At 38.1% G+C, this 20,944-nt stretch overlaps 1 protein-coding gene across 2 annotated transcripts in view; it reads right to left on the reverse strand.

Moving 5' to 3' along the window:
- The window catches only part of MSL2 (MSL complex subunit 2), a 32,427-nt gene that overhangs the window by 5,327 nt on the left and 6,156 nt on the right, over window positions 1–20,944 (reverse strand). The window contains exon 1 of one of the 2 annotated variants that reach the window (XM_027587230.2): window positions 6,162–6,172. The exons of the other annotated variant lie outside the window; for it this stretch is intronic. The gene's annotated coding sequence lies outside the window, so the exon portion shown is untranslated. Of the gene's footprint in view, window positions 1–6,161; window positions 6,173–20,944 lie in introns of those variants that run through there. 2 annotated transcript variants of the gene reach the window in all.

Below are 20,944 nucleotides of genomic sequence, written 5' to 3' on the forward strand. Positions count from 1 at the left end.
AACCAACAACTACTTAGATTCTTACCTAACAACATGCACAAACATTAACTCAAAACGGATCACCGACATCTAAATGTAAGACCTAAAATTCTAGAAGAAAAACACAGGAGAAAAATCATGACTCTGGGCCGGGCAAAGTGTTTTATGTGACATCAATGCACAATCTGTGAAAGGGAAAAAATTATAAAATGGATTCCACAAAATTAAAAATGTGTGCTTCAAAAGACACCATTAAGAAAACAAAAAGATAAAGGTGCCTGGGTGGTTCAGTCGGTTGAGCATCTGCCTTTGACTCAAGTCATGGTCCTGAGATCAAGCCCCACATCAGGCTCTCTGCTCCGTGAGGAGTCTGCTTCTCCCTCTGCCTACCCCTCTGCCTGCTTGTGCACGCTATCAAATAAATAAATAAAATCTTTTTTAAAAAAAGGAAAATGAAAAGATAATCCACAGTATGGGAAAAAATATTTGCAAATCATTTATCTGATAAAGGGCTTATAACATGACATATTAAAAACACTTCCTACAAATCAATAAAAAGACAACTCAATTTTAAAAGTGGGCAAAAGAACTACTGAGTATTTAACCCAAAGATACAAACATAGTGATCGAAGGGGCACATGCACCCCAATGTTTATTATAGCAGCAATGTCCACAATAGCCAAACTATGGAAAGAGCCTAGATGTCCATCAACAGATGAACGGATAAAGAAAATGGGATGTGTTGGGGTGCCTGGGTGGCTCAGTTGGTTAAGCAACTGCCTTCGGCTCAGGTCATGATCCTGGAGTCCTGGGATCGAGTCTCGCGTCGGGCTCCCTGCTCAGCAGTGAGTCAGCTTCTCCCTCGGACCCTCCCCCATCTCATGCTCTATCTCATTCTCTCTCTCAAATAAAATAAAATCTTTAAAAAAAAAAAGAAAATGGGGTGTGTCTGTGTACACACACACACACACACACACACACACACACATACACACGGAATATTATGCAGCCATCAAAAAATGAGATCTTGCCATTTGCAACAATGTGGATGGAACTAGAGGGTATTATGCTAAGCAAAGTAAGTCAATCAGAGAAAGCAAGTATCATATGATCTCACTGATATGAGGAATTTGAGAAACAAGACAGAGGATCATAGGGGAACGGAGGGAAAAATGAAACAAGATGAAACCAGAGAGGGAGACAAACATAAGAGACTCATAATCTCAGGAAACAAACTGAGGATTGCTGGCGTGGAGGGGGGTGGGAGGGATGGGGTGGCTGGGTGATGGATACTGGGGAGGGTATGTGCTATGGTGAGTGCTGTGAATTGTGTAAAACTGATGATATAGACCGGTACCCCTGAAACAAATAATGCATTATATGTTAATTGAAAAAAAAAACTAAATAAAAGGATTCGGGAAAAAATAAATAAAAGTGGGCAGAAGATTTGAATAAACACTGCATCAAAAAGAGTGTCTAATAAGCATTTAAAAATATGCTCAATATCATTAAGTAAAGTAAAACCTTACCACACTACTTACACACCTATTAGAATGGATAAATTCAAAATGGACAGACAGTATACCAAGAGTTGGCAAAAATGGGGAGAAACTGGAACCCTTCTGTATTACTGGTGAGAATGTAAAAGCGTGTATCACACTGGAAAACAGTTTGAAAGTTAAACATACATTTACTATACAAACCAGCAATTCTCCTAGGGAAAGGAGCTTTCATCTCAAAGAAAAATGAAAATATGTGTCCATATAAATATATGTGAAATATGCATAGCTGCATTATTCACAACAAAAACTGGAAACAATCCAAATGTCCATCAACTGGTGAGAAGATAAAATGTAGTATATTCATATTTGGAATACTGTTCAGCAATTAAAATAACTATTGGTACATGCTACAATATGATTAACTTCAAAAGCATGCTAACTGAAAGAAGCTAGATGCAAAAGAGTACATTATTGGATTATTTCATTTATATAAAATGTCTAGAAATGACAGAAAAGCAGAACTAGTTGTTGCCTAGGGCTGGGACCAGGGGCAGAACTCTAAGTGGGCACAATGGAACTTTCAGCAGTGATGAAAATGTTCTAATATCATATCAGGGTGATGGTTGCAAAACTCTAAAATCTTAAAAAAAAAAAAAACTTAAGCACCAATAGTTATGTAATCCAACCTTCTACCTAATACAGGAATTCTTAGAGTACCCTTGACTTTATTTAAGGCAGGATGTAGGGGATATGAAAAAACAGATACATATGTATGCACTTTTTTGTTTTGTTTTTAAGATTTTATTTATTTGACAAAGAGAGACACAGCGAGAGAGGGAACACAAGCAGGGGGAGAGGGAGAAGCAGGGTCTCCGCTGAGCAGGGAGCCCGATGCAGGGCTTGATCCCAGGACCCTGGGATCCTGACCTGAGCCTAAGGCAGACGCTTAACGACTGAGCCACCCAGGAGCCCCCATATGTATGCACTTAAATGAATAAAACGTTAAGTTTAAAAAAATACTTTACTGGGAAGGAGAGACTGAACAAAGTAAAAAAGGAAAGGACTAGGTTGACTATTCTGAGTTTAACTTGTTTTGCAGCTTTTAATTCTCAAACCATATAAATATTTTACATAATTATGTAACAAACTAAAATTCTAAAAGAAACCCCCTAGGGGCACCTGGGTGGCTCAGGTGGTCTGCCTTCGGCTCCGGTCCTGGCCTCAGGGTCCTAGGATCCAGCCCCATGTCGGACTCCCTAAGCCTGCTTCTCCCTCTCCCTCTGCCTCTCTCCCCTGCTTGTGCTCTCTCTCAAATAAAATCTTTAAAAAATAAATAAACCCATAAAAATGAAAAGCAAAGTAACTTTAATTTTATATAAAATTGATGGTATAACCAGAGATTAACTATTTTTTTAAAAAAGATTTTATTTATTTGTCAGAGAGAGAGAACACAAGAAAGGGGAGCAGCAGGCAGAGGGAGAAGCAGGCTCCCCACTGAGTGGGGAGCCTGACGCAGGACTCCAACCCAGGACCCTGGGGATCATGACCTGAGCGGAAGGCAGACAATTAACCGACTGAGCCACCCAAGCTTCCCGAGATTAACTATTTTAAATGACTTTGTGACACAGAAAACTGATCCTAGCTAGCATCCTAGTTTTGTTTTTCAGTAATGACACTGGTGATGGTAATGTCAGTTACTATGAAGGTGTTGATGTCTACTGTCAGATAAAGTAAATGCCGATGTCCTCGAAAATCTGGATTTTTTTTTTTTTTGGTAGGAAGAAAGAAGTTGTAAGATAGAAAACGTTAAGCAAAAAATCCTGTAGTTCGGAATTTCAATTGGATTTGTCAGTATGAATTCATGTTTTCATCTTAAATATGCGTATTTCCTAGCACAACACACTGAAAAAGCCTGGAAGCAAGGGACTAACCCCAGTAGTAATGAACTCAGATAATGTACCAAAAAACAATTTCCTGTTCAAAGGAATCACAGATTCTTGGACAAATAACTGATTCCAGATCTGTGACATAAATTAGATGAGTTTTGATTACCTTGTTATACCAGAAAGCAAGGAAACTATCAAAGATCAGGACTGTGTTAAAGGGACTTAGGAGCAAACCAGAAGAGGCTCCTGCTGGCCAAACATAAGAAAATCTGAGCGTGCATAAATGCAATGGAATGAAGCATATCTAAAAAGTTCAAATCTCTGAGTTCATGGATGGATGTAAAGGAGGAAGGGAAGAAGAAAAAAAGGAAGGAAAATCCATTTCAAGATGCCAGTGAATCAGCTCACTGGTTTGAAAAGTGGTAAATAAAGAGCTAGCATCAAGTGTTTATTCTGATTTAAGTATATATGAATTATACCACCAAGTAACCCAATCATGGATGAAAAGTTTCTCTTTACAGAAAAAATGCAGCTAATAAATGAAACAATGTAATTTGAATGTCATCATTTTATAACCCCTAATGATTTGCAAATTGTACAAACTAAGTGGTAAGTAAGGATTGCCTTCATTCTATCACTGATTTTTCACCAGTCACTTCAACCAAAACTTCCCCTAAACTACCAAGCATCTTAAAGGATTTACACCGTACACATCTTTGTATTTCTGAGGTATTAGTAGAGTATGCCTAATACTGAGAAATGAAGAGGCTACAAAACACATCAAAAACTCTCATTTATCAATTTATAACTCCACCCACTACTGAGTTCTTAAGAATTTCAATCACCCAGTCTCATTACCTGTTGGACTGCCCAACCATTCCCCAACACAAATATTTGAAACTTTAACCCACCATTAAAGATGCCTATACCAAACTTGTTTTATGCACTCAGCTAACCATCTTAACCCTCAAAGGCTTCCCAAAGGGTTCTCTTTACACTTCATAACAAAGGCAGCTCCAGTGATAGGAGGGAGAAAGTAAAAGATTCATAGATTTTTTTTTTAACAGTATTGCTGCTTTTTTTTAAAAAGATTTTATTTATGTATTTGAGAGAGAGAGAATGAGAGATAGAGAGCATGAGAGGGAAGAGGGTCAGAGGGAGAAGCAGACTCCCTGCTGAGCAGGGAGCCTGATGTGGGACTCGATCCTAGGACCCTGGGATCATGACCTGAGCCGAAGGAAGTCGCTTAACCAACTGAGCCACCCAGGCACCCCAATATTGCTGCTTTTATTGTAGCCCTTTGTTTTTTTTATAATTTTTGTTATGTTAATCACCATACATCATTAGTTTTTGATGTAGTGTTCCATGATTCATTGTTTGTGCATAACACCCAGTGCTCCACGCAGAATGTGCCCTCTTTAATACCCATCACCAGGCTAACCCATCCCCCCACCCCCCTCCCCTCTAGAAGATTCATAGATTTCTTTAACAGCTGGGTGTCAGCCTATATCTATTATATGTCCGTCCCTAAGGAAACTCCTCCCTGCAAAATTAAGAAATGTTACATAACACTTCTAGAATTGTAAAAATACATCTTATCCTAGAAAATAAAATGGGTGGGCAATCTGAGTCAAGGGGAAGTGTGTCACTCACTGGCAGACTGTACTGTAAAAACTGGGGAGTATTTGAGGAGAAGTTTAGTTTTACCTTATATCATATTCCATATACTTTCACATCCAAGTACAAAAAAATATACCTGTTCAAAAAAACACATCTTGGGGCACCTGTGTGGCTGAGTCAGTTGGGCAAACAGCTCTTGATTTCTGCTGGGGTCATGACCTCAGGGTTCTGGAATCAGCCCTGCAAGGGGCTCCCCACTGGGTGTGGAACCTATTAGGGATTCTCTCTCCCTCTGCCCAACAACACCCCTCCACCACCACCCCCCCAGCGCACGGACTCTTTTTTAATGCAATTTTATTTATTTATTTATTTATTTGACAGAGAGATATAGCGAGAGGGAACACAAGCAGAGGGAGTGGGAGAGGGAGAAGCAGGCCTCCCACCGAGCAGGGAGCCCGATGCGGGGCTCGATCCCAGGACCCCGGGATCATGACCCGAGCCAAAGGCAGACGCTTAACAACTGAGCCACCCAAGGGCCCCGCGCACGGACTCTCTTAAAAAAAAAAAAAAAAAAAAAAAAAAACCCAAACATCTCAGACTTTACAAATGTATAGTGTGAGGGGTGCCTGAGTGGCTTAGTCAATTCAGTGTTTGCGTTTGGCTCAAGTCATGATCTCAGGGTTCTGGAATCGAGCCCTGTGTCAGGCTCTCTACTTTAATCTTTAAAAAATAAATTAATAATAAAATGTAATATTTATAACAAAATAATTTCTCACTGCATTGCCTTGAATCCTTAGCCTGCAATGTATCACAGGAATTTCTTCCTTTACATAACACAAGTTGTCTTGTAACTAAATGAATTTGAAACTATGTGCCTTAAACAATATTAAATGATGCTATATTGACCCAAAAAGACTAAACACTAAATATTTTTACTCCTCACCTAAAAAAAGTTACTAATTCCTTATCTGTTCTCTCTCTCATTAACTTTTTCCATCCCCAATCAGTCACTTATAATTTGAGACCAAGTCTTAGTTTTAGTTTACCACAATGGCAATTCTGGGAATACGCAGCTGCTGGTAATTAATTTACTAAGATACTTAATATCAGATTTTTTTAATGTTAATTTTGTAAAACTTTTTTTTTTAAGATTTTATTTATTTGACAGAGAGAGACACAGCAAGAGAGGGAATACAAGCAGGGGGAGTGGGAGAGGGAGAAGCAGGCTTCCCGCCGAGCAGGGAGCCCGATGCAGGGCTCGTGACCTGAGCCAAAGGCAGACGCTTAACAACTGAGCTACCCAGGCGCCCCAGTAAAACTTTTTACTATAATAAAATTTCAAACAGACAAAATGAGAAAATAGTATAATTACCCTCCATATATATCACCCAGATTCAGTAATTATCAAGATTATGCTACATTTGCTTCATCTACCCTTTCATTTAAGTATTTCAAACAAGTCCCAGACATCAATTCACCTCTATATATACATCAGTATAAATCATTACAAAGTACATTTTCTTCTGCAACCCACAATGCCATTATCACACCTAAATCAACAATTTTTAAATAATTTTTAAACCATATTTAGCTTTAACTTTTAAAGCACTAGAAAAGGGCTTTAATTCAGCTATCAAAAACACATTTTATAAATTATATTTTCTGAATAAACATGCTTTTTAGCCACAGAACTTCCCCATTATTAAATGGATTTAACACAGATCGTTCAAATCATTACAGTATTAGTATACCAAAGCTAGTACTTGGATTGGCTACCATGCATTTTATCCCTACCACGGACAAGAACCACTGACTGCATCAGAGCAGTTTAAGTTTGAGAGAAAGACCCACAGCGCCAAAATAAATAAGCAAACCAACTGTAACGAGGTCTCAAATCAGGTCGCCTCTTCTACATTCAAGGAAAATGCACTTCTCCCTAGCATAAGCAAACAAGAATATCATTACTCTCTCGGCAAACTCTGAAATACATAACTGATCCCAATTTTTTAAAAAGCAACTGGCAAACCATTCACTTCAAAATACCAATGGTGAAAGTAGTCATACTATAAATCTTATGTTGACATGACAGACTACCAAGTAAATCAGATCTTACTCATGTCCAAAGGAAGATCTTTCTGCTTCTCCATTTTAACTGTGACAGCATTTAACTCCACTAATATTTTCACCAGATTACTGGAGGAAATTAAGTGTAGGGGGTGTAGAGAGGGGACACAAGAAAAAGTAAAACTGATAATGACTCAAATGTTTAGCAAAATTTGTTAATGACTAAAAAATCATCCTGTAAATACTGGAACTGGCAGTAATAATGATCATAAAATAAAATCTACAATGGCAAAAGCTACAAAAGGTTAAAATGTAACATAGACAAATTAGACGAATAACAAAGGAACTGAAGAATCATTAATCCTCATTTTAGAGTTTATATGGAAAAGAAATGATCCCAATGAAAGTAATTTCAGTAAAATGAAAACAATTAAAAATGGAGAACAGTTTATTAAACTATCTCAATGGCTTAATTTTGGCATTTGACAAAAATGTATAATTCTAAGTAAAATGCCATATGCACATAAAGAGCATTTATCAGAACCAACACATTCTGTATTTACCACCATCTCCTCTCCAGAATTCCCACTCCTGGAAAGGCTTTTTTTTTTTTTTTTAAGATTTTATTTATTTGGGTGCCTGGGTGGCTCAGATAGGTAAGCATCTGCCTTCGGCTCAGGTCATGATCCCAGGGTTCTGGGATCGAGTCCCACATTGGGCTCCCTGCTCCTTGGGAGCCTGCTTCTCCCTCTGCCTCTCTCTCTCTCTCTCTCTCATGAATAAATAAAATCTTTAAAAAAATTTTATTTATTTGACAGAGAGAGACACAGTGAGAGAGGGAACACAAGCAGGGGGAGTGGGAGAGGAAGAAGCAGGCTTCCCCCTAAGCAGGGAGCCCGATGAAGGGGCTTGATCCCAGTACCCTGGGATCATGACCTGAGCCGAAGGCAGACACTTAACCCACTGAGCCACCCAAGCGCCCCTGAAATGCTTCTATTATAGCAACAAAGACTGCCTAATCAATAACCTCAAATAATGCAAGTAATTTTACATAAATCTTACTTGTATCTCAGATGACACTTGAGGATCAGGAAAAATTAGCCAAGACTCACATGAACAACATCCTGAAATACCACTATCAGAAGGTAAAAAAAGCACATAGGCAGGCCATGGGTAATGATTAAAACCATCATAACGGGGGCGCTGTTGGTTACGCGACTGCCTTCAGCTCATGATCCTGGAGTCCCAGGATCGAGTCCCACATCGGGCTCCCTGCTCAGCAGGGAGTCTGCTTCTCCCTCTGACCCTCCTCCCTCTCATGCTCTGTCTCTTATTCTCTCTCTCAAATAAATAAAATCTTTAAAAAATAAAAAAATAAAATAAAACCATCATAACAGTTCTCCAAGAAGCATTCTTGGAAATGAGAGTATTAAACACTCAAGGAATCCACAAGGACACATAAATTTTACAATACTTAAATAGTTACAATATATACAGATATATGGGAAAATATCTGGGGTGGGGGGAGAGATCAACCTTTGTAATAATCTCTCAACCAGTTTTACCAAAATAATGAAAGAGAAAAATAAAAAGAGTACAGAACCCATCAGATGTAAAATATGTGGCATCCTACAAAAGACAGGAAGCAGTTTTCTGCTTTTGCTGATAATGCAAGCAACATAAAATAGAAAGGATATCATAAAAGATACATTCCTATATACAAAGGATATCATAAAAGATACATTCCTATATACTAATTAAATGTTTCCACAACAACCTAAATTTGCTTCCCAACAAGTGGACCCATATTGAAACCAATTAGACAATAAAAAGCTACCAGAAAATCATATTAAAGTTCTAAGGAAAGGGAGGAAAAGAATAAATGACAAAACTTTGCTTGATAAAATGGAATCATTATATTCCATGAGAATTTCTTAAAATCATTACTAAAGAAACTTAATAGTACTTAAAGTACTGGTTAAAGTACTCAAAAAAAAAGTTCTTAAGTAGGAATTTTCTAGGTTCACTTATGTTAGTTACTGACTCTAAAGCCTTCCCTCAATCACTTTTGACTACAGAAGCTTTGTTAAAAGCAGTAAGAGGGATGCCTGGGTGGCTCAGTCGGTTAAGCATCTGCCTTCGGCTTGGGTCATGATCCCAGGGTCTTGGGATAGAGTCCCATATCAGGCTCCCTGCTGAGTGGGGAGCCTGCTTCTCCCTCTGCCTGCCCCTCCCCCCAGTTGTGCTCTTTCACTCTCTCTCCAACAAAAAAATATATATTTTATTTATTTATCTGTCGGAGAGAGAGGGAGGGAGAAAGAGAACACAAGCAGGGAGAGCAACAGAGGGAGAGGGAGAAGCAGGCTCCCCACGGAGCTGAGAGCCTGATGTGGGGCTTGATCCCAGGACCGTGGGGTCATGACCTGAGCCGAAGGCAGATGCTTAACCCACTGAGCCACCCAGGCAACCCAATAAATAAAATCTTTAAAAAAAAAAAAAATAAAATAAAAGCAGTAAGAATTTTGTTGCCAGCCAAATCACATTGCTCTGAAGCTCTTGGATCCAAAACAGGATGGTAACTTATAGCAATGACAAAACATGTGACTGATGACAGGTGGCACATTTGATCTTGAAAAGGCACTCTCAAATGCTGCAGACAGAAAATCAAATATTCTGTTTAGGAATGCAGTCTTGGATTCTGCTAGGCACATTTTTCCTGAACCATGAGGGCAAGTCTTTTGTATGAAGACTCAATCTAATCATATTTATTTCAAATATACTTTATAGGTTTCCATTCTCTACAGCATGACCAAAAAAGGAAAAAAAAATGTGGCCGTATTTTAAATATTCTCAAGAAAAAAATCAATGAAAACATGAGTGTGACCTTGAATGGGGGGGGTCAACTTTTAATTTACAAAAGGCAATAAAAAGCAGAAACACAATGAATGATAGAGGGCAAGGGGAAAGAAGCTAATTAAATGACAAGATTGTTCAACATGTTTAAGAAAGTATTCATTCCTTTTTGTTATCTCCTAAAACATGTCCTAATGATCAATTTTTTTTCTGTATGTTTGGCACTATAAAATTTCTTTTATCATATTATTACATGATTCTATCAACATTTGCCTGGGTATGTCTCAGAAACATGAAAAACTGGTAGATGTTAATCCTTTAAAGTTTAGCAGATCCATTACAAATCAAAAGAAATTTTATTATTTTTTTAAACATTTTATTTTTGAAAGAGAGAGAGAGAAAGAGTGAGCATGAGCCCAAGAGCAGGGGGGAGGGGCAGAGGGAGAAGCAGATGCCCCTGCTCAGCAGGGAGCCTAATGCGGGACTCCATCCCAGGACCCTGGGATCATGTGGCGCCCTCAAAAGAAATGTTAAAGTTCAATATTCCAAGTCAGGTTCCACAGCACTCAAACTCTCCGGAGAGAGCTTAGTGTCCTGGGAGTTTACCTGGGGCACACTCAGGACTATTGCAAGCAGAGAAAGGAAGGAGCAGAGGAAGAACAAGTTAGACTGGAATATAATGACAACAAAGGCCTCAGATGACCCCACTGGAAGGTGTGAATGAAGCTAGGAACTATGATGGCACTTCAGAGATGTCCCATGATGGGGCAAGGGAGCCAGGTCTTTAATGGACTAGTCTTTAGACGGAGGCTACTCCCAAGGGGATGTGAGCTTGGCTTGGCTCTCTTCAAGCCAAGGGCAATTCCCAGGGAGGTTTGACAGCCCCAGCAACATTCCCAGTAATTAACAGAATGAAGTCCTTCAATCCTGAAGTGGGGATTTGAGTAATGCATACATGGCATCCACTATAATTAGTTAATTCTGTAACTGTCCAAATCTCATCAATTTTGAGTAAAAAAAAAAAAATGTAATAATAATGCTGTGCCTTTAAAAGTGACTTGGCCCTCTATTTCTTAAAGCTATAAAGAGACTAAGTATCTAGGTTCTTTCCAGCTCTAAAATTTGATGATTCTAAGATTTTATAGCAAGACCTATAAAGAATGCATCAAAAGTCTTAAGGTTGGATATAATTGTTGAGGTGATAGGTATATTAGAGCTCTATTTTGTATGTTGACATTTTCTATGTTAAGTTACAAAATAAAATCCAATACTTGCATGTTTCCACTTCCCCTCATATTTTCACATTTCCAAATTACCAAAGGCTTTACATATTTAAATATTCTCCCTCTTTCCCCACCTCCCATTCTCCCCACACCCACTCCCCTCCAACACACACACACACACACAAACACACACTTACACACCCATTTATACCCTTTTCCTCTTTCCTCCAAGATAATCCTTCCCTCCTCTACTGCTTCTGGCTCCAATCCTCCCTTCAGTTACCCACCTAACTGTATTCATACCCTCTACTTTCACCTTCAACCTTCCTTCCCGATAGCAATGTACCCTCCAGGTATTTGTAAAGTATTTCCCTAGATTCAGTCTTCTAATAGACGGTAAAAATTGCTAATCCCAAACCAATGTGCATTTCTGGTTGCTCATTCTTCCTTAAAATGCTCTCCTTCCTTCTCCCCTAACACTTGTCTCCTCCACCTCTTTTATATCCTCTTCCTCTACTTTCTCCTTAGTTTCAGTATTCCCCATGTTTCTGTATTAAGATCTATCCTTCTTACTCTATTCCAGTATTCCACAGTAATCTTGGGTCACAGACCCCTTCGAGAATCTGATTATACACATATGCAAAGACACAAACTGTTGCACAGAATCTCATGGGGATCATGAACCTTTTTGGAAAGATAAGACACCCCAAGTTAAAAATCGCTCCACACATTCCTTCCAGAGTGATCTGCACATAAATTGGTTCAATTACCATTTATAAACTGGTGACTTCTGAATCTTTACCTCCAGCTCAAATCTCTGCTGACCCCAGACCCACTTATCTAACTGCCTACTAGAAATTTTATGTCTCCTTTGATCACCCACAGACAACTCAATGAGCAAAAATAAACATACCTCCCCTAAACCCCTACCTAAAAACCTGCTCCTCCTCCTGTATCCCTTATTCTCTTGGATGCTGACATTATTCACCCAGAAATCAAACTAGATAAGCTTTGTACCAACTATCTAGACTCTTCACCAGAATTCCACATCCAGCATATAGCCTCTAAGTCACCCTTCAAGTTTTATTCCCATGACTACTACCTTAGTTGAACCCTCATCATTTCTCACCCCAAATATTCCAAGTTTTCTAACATCTTCCTGCCTCGACATCACCTGCTCCAATCAGTCCACCCTCCACACTATCACAAATAATGTTTCTAAAACACAAGTTTGCTTATGTCTTTCTTTTCAAAACCCCTCATAAAGGCGTAAAAACTGCCAAACACACACAGACACACACACACGACCTTCAAGCAGCCTTTAAAATCCAAAGTCTTTGGAAGACATATAAGGCCTTTCAGAATCTGGCCTCCACCCAACCTCCCCACCCAAAACTTCATACCATTAAGCTTTCTCCATACTCCATTCCATTCCATACAAACTTCATACTCATTCTCACCTACCACTGACCATTCCAAAACATGCAATGCTTACTCATTCCTCTGTGAACTGCTCTTCCTAGAATGTCCTTCTTCCTTCCTTGATTCTTACCCTGCAGTTTGTTCAAAAAAGCACTTAGCACATTCTCCAACATATTACAACACTTATCACATTATATTGCCACCATTCACTGGGTCTCACTTATTCAAGGCCAGAAACTTGTTTATCTCTTTATCTTTAAACCAGTGTTGGCACATAAGCAAGGACCTAATAAATGTACAATGAATCATAAAAAGCACATTAGAATTGGGAGTGACCTTGGAAATTAACTTGTTGCATTTTAACCAAGATAAGACTTTCACAAGATTAATAGCTCGTTACTGGCAATAAGGAATAGAAGCAGAATCTATTGATTCCCAACCTAGAGTTCTTTATACCAGCACCATCCCTACTTCTGCTATTAAGTCCATGGCATGCACAGAGACAATTTTAGTTTCCTTCCACTTATCAAAAAGAATGATCACTAAAATTGGGCCATAGGAGAATCAATAATTAACCATAAGATGTAAAACCTTTTGGGGAAAAGAAGAAACAGGAATGGATACTGGCAATAATGGATAGTGAGGGAACGGGAGCCAGGGAAAGTCAAAGGGGAGAATGTTCAACTATAGTTTTGTGAGGGTCAGGAAATCCTTACTGCACAGAAACTGGAGCTGCAAGAGTCCTGCCTGGATTCTCCATTTACCAACTTCAATTTCTAAAGTTAACCTTAAATGTTCCAAGCAAACACATAAGCTATATAAAATTGTACCATCTTCTCTGTAAAGAGATTCCAATGAAAAAGCTCAGGCTATTACATACCGGTCTAAGAATTTGCAGCATTAGAAACCTTAACTGGCAATTCTGTGTATATTTTAAATGTGTGAATACATGTAACATATATGTATAAGTAAATATGTAATAAATTCCTATAATAAGGATGAGATGGTTTAGCCTGGATTCAGTCTCCAAAAGCAGTATCAAGGCACACATAGAGCGGGAGAATATACTTCTACCAGCGTCAAAAGTCTGACATAGGGCCTCAAAAATAATCCTTCCATAATTCAACCCACTGATTTAAATATCTTAAGTACCTCCATTTTCCACCTTTTAAATGAAGAGTTAATGTTTTTGGCTATCTTCACTTAAGAAAGCATTTCCTTTTCCTCATTTAAGCAAATAATTTCTGAGGCTCAGCTATATGCCAAGCACTGTGCTTGAGCCTACCACTCCCATTTAAAAAAGGATTCTCAGACCTTTTTTACATCTCTGAATTACAGCACCAAAATTAAAGATGTAAAATATGTTTTCAAACAATAACTAAGAAGATATCTCCTAGATATATACAAGAAAATAATCTCTGAGGTCAATTATCATATGGTTTCACTTAGCTGTGGAACATAAGGAATAGCATGGAGGACATTAGGAGAAGGAAGGGAAAAATGAGGGGGGGTGGAACTGGAGGGAGAGATGAACCATGAGAGACTATGGGCTCTGAGAGACAAACAGGGTTTTAGGGGGGGAGGGGGGATTCGTTAGCCCAGTAATGGGTATTAAGGAGGGCATGTACTGCATGGAGCACTGGGTGTTATATGAAAACAATGGATCATGGATCACCACATCAAAAACTAATGATGTAGTGTATGGTGTCCAACACAACATAATAAAATTTTTAAAAAAATCTCTGAATTCAGTTAAGAACAAAAATGACAATACCACAAAAAGATCATATGTATCACTTAGCAATAAGCACAGGGAATTGACTGTTCTGGACAATTACAACTTTTTTTTTTGAGGTTTTTTTTTTAAGATTTTATTTATCAATACAGACAGAGCACAAGCAGTGGGAGTGGCAGGCAGAGAGAAGCAGGCTCCCTGCTGAGAGCAAGGAGCCCAATGTGGGACTCGATTCCAGGATCCTGGGATCATGACCTGAGAGGAAGGCAGATGCTCAACTGACTGAGCCACCCAGGCGTCCCTACAACTGTTCTTCTTAAAAAGCCTGTTTTTAGTCTTGCAAAAACCCTGTGCCGTACGTTGAAGGCTAAACCTCTTAAAAATCTTTTCATTAGGCAAAATTCATGAGCATGAGTGCTACTATAAATAATAATGGGCTCAAGTCAAAGAGAAATGAATCTGAGACCAGAGAACAACTCTCCTAAGACAGCACCATTTTCCTCTTAGTACAGATTCCTAATCCAGGTCTTTAAATTTTTGATTGAGCATCACTTAAATATGTTCCCTTAAACTTCCACACATTTATTTTAGTAGTAAACCAAAAAGCAAATACATGCCTCAAAATAGTAACAGGTTCAAAGGACAAAGAAGGTTTCAAAGAAATTTTTAGTTCTCTCAGTATTTAAGCTGCTACGCCCTAGACCACCAGCCCACCATTAGCCCCCTAGTATGACAGAAAAATACACATTTTTATTTAAAATAAGGAAGGAAATAGTATGACAGATATGCGTAAGTCACTAAAAATGGTGATACAGGGCGCCTGGGTGGCTCAGTTGGTTAAGCGACTGCCTTCGGCTCAGGTCATGATCCTGGAGTCCCGGGATCGAGTCCCACATCGGGCTCCCTGCTCAGCAGGGAGTCTGCTTCTCCCTCTGACCCTCTTCCCTCTCATGCTCTCTATCTCTCATTCTCTCTCTCTCAAATAAATAAAATCTTTAAAAAAATTAAAAAAATAAAAATGGTGATACAGAACGAAGTATCTTGGCCACCTGACCAAGTAATTATTAAAAAATTCATTATATCAATTACATCATTTTAAGTAACAAAGTACTACTACAATGATACCAGTGACAGCTAAATATACGTATGCCAGGGAAATGGTGGGATGAAAAAAACACAAATTCTGTGTTTCCAGTTTGGGAAAAGAAATACAACTAGTTTGCTGTGAAATGAAAATTAACAGTTAAACACTGCATTTTTAAAAGTATGAATGTTACTCAAGCCAAGCTGTTTACCAAACATCTGAGTGGTTAAACTTCAGTTTAACTTTGTCTTTGGTTAACCTAAAACTATGAAAAATACTTCCTGATGCTCTTGGAGATGTCATAGTTTATAAAGGTAATAAGCTTCACCAGTCAACTACTATTATAAACTAAAAAAACCAAACACACCATAGATTATTAAATGGATGACGTATAATCACTCAGAACCACAACACAGTCATGAGCTCAAGTCATACCTCGTTTCATATTCTAATAAGAATTAAAAGAGAAAGTCAGATGTCATTTATCTTAATAATCACTTAAGGGAGACTTTTATAGTGTTTTGTGGTTACAGAGCACTTTTGTAATATTCCATTATTTTCATATTTTAGCAAAGCAATACTGGTCTCATATTAAATTATTACCAATAAGATAATACAGGCTGGTCAGTTAGTCACAATTAAGTTGAACAACCAAACATTAATCAAATTAATCAATATAAATTCAGTTCCAAATTTCCCAACTAGTGTTCCACTGAACCAGAAGGCATAAACAGGTTTGTCCTCATATTCTCTTGGACAGTGATCCCAAAACACGTCAGTGTCTTAAAACTGAATACTGTCATGAAACTTGCTTAACACAGCATTGCTTATATTTATTGGCACGTGTTCTTTTTTTAAGTGCACCTGTTAACCTGGCACGAGGAGAATTCCAAGACAGCACTACTGTCATCCCAGGGTTAATACTGAATCACCTATGTGGCCTCCTCCAGAATTTCTGGAGAAACTGCCCAGGAATATACATTTTTAAAAACCTCCTCATGTAATTCTTATGCACAAACAGAATTAGAATTAGGAACCACTGAAGATACTTTTCACCTTTTCTGCCTTGATGCCGTCTTTTACAGTAACAAGAACTCCTGGGTATTTTTTCTAATCATTTAAGTGGGAAATGTGATGAAATAATTTTAAGGAAAAAAATGTAATCAGCATTTTATTAAAGATTATACTATAAAGTTCATTTTAATAAAACCTACAAATTCTGACTTCTAACTAACAAGGGCTACATCTTATTTAAATTATGTTAAAAAAATGCATTTTGGTGACTACTCTAAAATGATGTATCTTGGGCGCCTGGGTGGCTCAGTTGGTTAAGCGACTGCCTTCGGCTCAGGTCATGATGCTGGAGTCCCGGGATCGAGTCCCGCATCGGGCTTCCTGCTCAGCAGAGAGTCTGCTTCTCCCTCTGACCCTCTTCCCTCTCGTGCTTTCTATCTCTCATTCTCTCTCTCAAATAAATAAATAAAATCTTTAAAAAAAAATAAAAAAAATAAAATGATGTATCTTGTTTGGAAACTCATTAATGCTAACATAGATTAAGAAATTGAGAATGCGGGGCGCCCCGGTGGCTCAGTCGTTAAATGTCTGCCTTCGGCTCTGGTCCTGATCCCAGGATGCTGGGATCGAGCCCCGCAACCTGCTCCCTGCTCAGCAGGAAGCCTGCTTCTCCTCCCACTCCCTCTGCTTGTGTTCCCTCTCTCGCATTGTCTCTGTCAAATAAATAAAATCTTTAAAAAAATAAAAATAAAAACAAAATAAAAAAATAAAAAAAATAAAAAATTGAGAATGTAATTTAGGGTTTGGAATTCTTGTATTTTTGAGTTGACAAGACAAAGCTGGGAGGCCAAGACAGCTTGACTTCTCCAGAGTACTAGAGATAAGATAGCTGCACAGGGAAAGAGAGCTAGAAATAATATAGGTCTTTTTTTTTTTAATTCCAGTTGGTTAACATACAGTGTAATACTAGTTTCAGGTGTATAATATAGTGATTCAACACTTCCATACATTACCCTGTGCTCATCACAAGTGCACTCCTTACTCCCCATCACCTATTTAACCCATCCCCCCACCCACCTCCATGCTGGTAACCATCAGTTTGTTCTCTATAGTTAAGAGTTATACCCGGTCTCTTTCAAGTCCTTTGAGTAGTAATTAGCACATGTATATGAGGAAATTACCTCAAGCTGGAGAAAGAACCCCCAGAAAGGAGCAAAGAGAACAATCCCTAATAACTCAGAGGCAGCACCTATTACCATCATTAAGAGTAAGAAAATTCCTAATTCACAAGGGATGAATCAAATAGAGTAATCAATCAGAAGGTTCTTGCCTTAGTAGTATGAAAAAAATAGTCCCTAAAGGCAGGTCTGGTCCCACCTAACAAAAGCTCAAAAACAAGCAAACTCTTTCCAAGTAATTTAACCTCATCCCAAGAACAAGGAATACTTACATTACAAAAATATCCATCAACAAGGTAAAATATTAACAAGGTAAAATTTACAGTATCTGGCTTTGAGTCAAAATTAACTAGGCATGCAAAAAAGCAGAAAAATATGACCCATAATGAGCAGAAAAATCAGTGAACAGCAAACACCGAAGTAACAGATGACAGAATTAGTAGAGCAGAACATTAAAAATTGAACTTATTTTAACCATATTCCATATTCAAAATTGTTGTATGCACCTAACAAAAGAGCTTCAAAACACATGAAGCAAAAACAGATAAAACTCCAGAGATAAACCGACAAATCCATAATTATAATTAAGATATTTCAACACCTCTCAAAAATTGACAAAATGGATAATCATAAGAATAGATTTGGACAACACTATCAACCAACTTGTGAAAATGTTTTAACTGACCAGAAATACTGTGAACCAACAAATGTTCTCTGACTGCATAACAAAATAAAGCAATCTTGATTCTGATCCAGGTAAGGTTTTACAAACTAATTCAAGATCCCAACAACATTATAGAATTCTATGGCTCAAGACAGTGTCTCGGACACAACAAGAGACTTCACAAAATCTTCCATTCCTGAGGATTACAAATCCAAATGCCTATAGGAGCAAGCATCCAAAGTTTAAAAAATAAGTAAATGTGACAAAAGTTAGGTAGGACCAAGGGTAATCTGGAGAGGACATACCTCCACCCCTAAGACAAACCTCCTCTCAACTACAGCCAGAGATGCCATGCCACAAGGGAACATAGATCCACTGTTGCCAGACCTTATGATTTTCCAGGAGATACCTAAAATTTGGATTTTTACATGAACTCTAGGCTTTAAAATGCTGACCACCAACACAGTAAATTTTTAACCAAGCAAAAAAAATGTCTGGGAGCCAAATTCACAAACAAATATCTGCTCTAGTCCAACACATTCATCTCACAAACAAAACAAAAAGAAATCAAGTAATTTATCCCAATTTTGAAGGCAGATAATCCCATCCACCCATACTGGGCATGTACACAAAAGTTCACACTTTTAGAAGAAACTGAAACCAGGATGCTTCCAGGACAGGTAACTTAGTGATGCTTATCTTCTCAGGAAAGACATGAAAACTGTCTTCCAATAGTAGAAGGTTAAAATTTTATCAAAGGCTTCCTGAATTGTTCCAGAGAACAAAAAAAAAAAAAAAAATCAGTGGCAGACAATTACAAAAGAGACTTAGGCAAAGCGGAAGCAAGAACTTTCTAGAAAGAAAGTTTTTAAAAACTTGTCAATGATACGGTTATTTTGTAGAGTAGAATTTAATTTAGAACCCTACCCTAGAGATATTCCAGAAAGGCTTGGATTAACTTTCAAGAATGATACAGAAAAGATTATATGATGTGAAGAGATGGCTGTTTGATTTATGGTCCTTTCTGCCTAAAGCTTTAGGCAGAAATTCTCATCATAAAGAGTAATTTAGTAACATCTTCCTTGTAAGACCTATGTAAAAATTGAGCTGGTAAGCTCAATGACACCATAAAGGGATACCTGAGACAGTCCCAGCTTCTGATGAATATGATATCCTATGTCATATCCTGAATATGTTCAGTGACAGGCCGGATAGCCAACTGATTAACTGTAGAGAGTATTCAGAAATCACAAGGATGCCTGAATTAGAATGCTCCCTTCTGATCCTGGATTTCTATATTAAATCTGACCAGAGTCCCAAATTTCAGAACATCAGATAGACATAAACTTCAAAGAAATGACATTTAGCAGGAATGACATTTAGCAGGATTGACAGAAGTTCAAAAGCCCTTAGGTTATACACTGACCACCCACCCCCACTTTAGGTATGCCTTTAATTGTTACATAAAGAATTTCAAAACTACTCAACTTTGCCAGAAAATGTATTTCCAAATTTGAGACCAGACAGCATTTTAAGTGCACATTTTCTATGCGTTATAACAATAAAGAAAATGGACAAATGCTGACAACTAAAGTCAGCAAACAAAATACACTAGCTAGAAAACCAGATTAAAACAACTTGAGAAAACGAGATATTCTAACTCTGCAGATTTGAAGTTTCTGGAGTACAAAGGCAGTGAATGAAAATAATTATGCTAAAATATTATGGACTGAGTCAGAGCAAGAAAAAAATAAGAAAAATGGCCAGATATACAGTAATTAAATTTATCTAAGTTAATTTCCTGATAAGGGAACAAAAATATTAATCTTTAAAAAGAGAAAAGTCAGGGACACCTGGGTGGCTCAGGTGGTTAAGCAACTGCCTTAGGTTCAGGTCATGATCCCAGAGTCCCGAGATCGAGTCCCGCATTGGGCTCCCTGCTCAGCGAGGAGCCTGCTTCTCCCTTTAACCCTCCCCCCTCTCATGTACTCTCTCAAATTACTACTGTTCTTCCTTACCAGCCTACCAAATAAATGCTCCCTGGAGAATTCTTCCCAGAGAGAACAGGTGAACTTAAGTCCCAAGAAAAAAACCCGGTAAACCAAACTGCTTAACACCAATCAGGTTCACGTAAACTTTGATCCAAAGAGCTATTCAAAAGCAAGTTATATGGAGGGGAAAACTCATTTATGGTTAATTTCTGCAACTTTTACACATGCAATAAACTTACAAGCGTTCTATTATGATGCTTGAGATTTTGGTATAATATAAATGCCTCTAACACAGCACTTCCCCCAATAATTGCTGATCTACTTCTCGGTCTTCTTTGTAACGCTGAACAACGTATGGGTAGTGACCATGTGTCTTGTTCATCTTTCTAGTCCAGCATTTAAAACAGATTAAGAACGTAACGAGTAAGTTCTCAAGATAAAAAATGATAGTGATTCTCCAAAAATAATACAATGGCCAGCAAGCATATGAAGATAATCAACATCGTTAGAGAAATGCAAATCAAAACCACAATGACATCACCTCATGCCCATAAGAATGGTCTACCATTAAAAAAAAAAAAGTGCCAGCAAGGATGTGGAGAAACTGGAACCCTTGTACTACTGGTGGGATTGTAAAATGGTGTAACCACTATGGAAAACAGTAAGGAAGTTCCTCAAAAAATTAAAAATGGAAATACCGTACACAATTCCAGCAATCCCATTTCTGAG

Source organism: Zalophus californianus, chromosome 1 (genome assembly GCF_009762305.2).
Source record: "Zalophus californianus isolate mZalCal1 chromosome 1, mZalCal1.pri.v2, whole genome shotgun sequence".
NCBI lineage: Eukaryota > Metazoa > Chordata > Mammalia > Carnivora > Otariidae > Zalophus > Zalophus californianus.